This window comes from Tribolium madens, unplaced genomic scaffold, assembly GCF_015345945.1.
Source record: "Tribolium madens isolate multiple individuals breed KSU strain unplaced genomic scaffold, Tmad_KSU_1.1 Scaffold_1;HRSCAF=32;Tcas5.2_LG8, whole genome shotgun sequence".
Classification (NCBI taxonomy): domain Eukaryota; kingdom Metazoa; phylum Arthropoda; class Insecta; order Coleoptera; family Tenebrionidae; genus Tribolium; species Tribolium madens.
In genome coordinates, this window is record NW_025400984.1 from 2,674,588 (window position 1) to 2,676,841 (window position 2,254).

Sequence of the window (2,254 nt, forward strand, 5' to 3'; positions counted from 1 at the left end):
TTCGCAGAGGAAGATGTTATAAATTTTCTAATAAGTGGACAAGAAGGCTTTCAAATAAATGAAAAATTTCGAAAATGCTAGTTTATGGCTAATTTTCGTCAAAAAAAATGATAAAGTTCTTCACGCACTAATTTCACACTTGGTACTTGGAACAGTTTCAACAGCTTCATTCATTGAACACGACGTAATACCTCTAAAGAAAAACGAAGAATCCTAACCACGTAACACTCCTGGAGCGTAAAAATGGTCCACCACATTATAACAGGTGTGTCGAATTACGGTACAAAGAATAAAAGAAAGATTTGGCGAAGTTATGAGAAGCGTTTCTTTGATATTTACATAAATCCTTTTCTATCATCCTCAATTTGTTCGTTGACTCTTGATGTGATAGATATTTCAAAGCTGCTCTTTTTTGGCAGGAATATTCTAAATTTGGTTATATTAGTTTGTTTAAATTTGTTGAAATTTTCACTAGCTGGAGAAATCAATTCTTTTCCAATTAGCCCGAAAAGCGCTCGCGATCCGGCGATAAAACTCGCAAAGTGCCATAAACTCGCCACAGCGAATTAGCAAATGACAAATTCCGTGACAGAAGTTGCGAGATTATCGCCGACTTTTCTTGATTTTCCTTGTGATAAATTTTAATGTTGCAGTGACGAGCAATGTGGGGGAAATAACACTCAAACTTTGATCGTAATGGTGAAAAAAAGAAAAACACCCATAAAATAGGAAAGAGATAAGAGGAAGGGTCTCGCGGGACTTTTTACACGTGAAAAACATTTCCCCTCTCCCGACAAAAATGTAGAACAAATGTCAAACTTTGAGCTAATTATATATTAGAAAAGGGGATTTTTGGAGAATTTGCCCCTTGTTAAAACGCTAATTACTGTCGTGTGATAAGCGGGGAACGAACGAGTTAATCAGGTTAAGAGTTTAAACAGTAAAAGAATTAAACTCGGTTACAGCGCGAAAGATTAAAATTAAAAATCAACAGTTCCTATTTTCATTGCTAGTGGCGTCAAAAATAAACCTCTCTTATGTAGCACATGAGATAATCAAACACTTTCCGCCTTGGTGAATTTTAATTACATGAAAATCATTGCATTAATCCCTCTTGGGCAAAATAATTTTCTTTTATGTGGAAAAAATAGCGCAAAAAATCTTTATACATATAAGCGAACAATAATAAATTTATGACCCTTGCAAGACCCACCCTGGAAATTACCTTTTTGCCACTTTAATACAGAATTATCGTCGGAAGTTTTTAGTGAAAAATTCATACAGAAATGGTAAGTTATGTCAAATTCAAATTCTATTGTGTGCAAAATTCACGCCCTTTACCCTAAGCATCCCATTCTTGTCCAATAAAGCGACACAATAGATTTGCCTCCAATTTATCCACGTGACCCTGACAGATTGTATGACATGATATGAGATCTACTTAACTCGCTCGTCACACACGGCCGTTCGCATAATTCACTTCCGGAATAATTACGACGACGCAACTATCAGTTTGGTAGACATTAAGAGCGACATTTTCTGCAAAATGACCAAAATGAAAGTAAATAAATTTCATAATGTAAATACACATTCAAACAAAATAAATGTTAATCATGTATCTTTCAGGTTAAATAAAGACATTTTCGCTTTGTAAAAAATATTTTATGAAGAACACTAGAACTCTAAAGATTCAATCTTTAAGATTGTGTTTAAATACCACATCACAGACATTTAAAAACACGCTGTATTTCTTATATAAAGACATTTTTAGTTTTTAATTAAACACTTTTTCGAAATACATTTTCATTTTATTTCATATTACTTTCCTTTCTTTTTCTATTTACATTCTCGCTTTTCCTACCGTAGGTATAGTGTTTTATTTTTTACGATTCTTAATATAGATTTTGAAACACATAAAAATATTTAAAAATGTAGATATTATTAAAATCAATTTCAGGGTCAAGTCCAGAAAAAAAATTCCTTTTCAATTTTTTTCTATTATTACAAAGACGTACCTAGTATAGACTATTTTTTACAAAGGCATAGTTTTCCAAAACCTATAGTACCTTCAAGATTTATAAATAAGCTGAAACTCATTAACGAATGAAAACAGAAAAAGTAATATTTAACCTTTTTTTCTCAAAACGAGTCACATTTTTTGTTAATTCTGGCGTTCTTTCCTTTTGGATAAACAGTCAAAATTGTTTTGTTTTACATTATTACAAAAAATATATGCTTTTTAAACATAAAAATT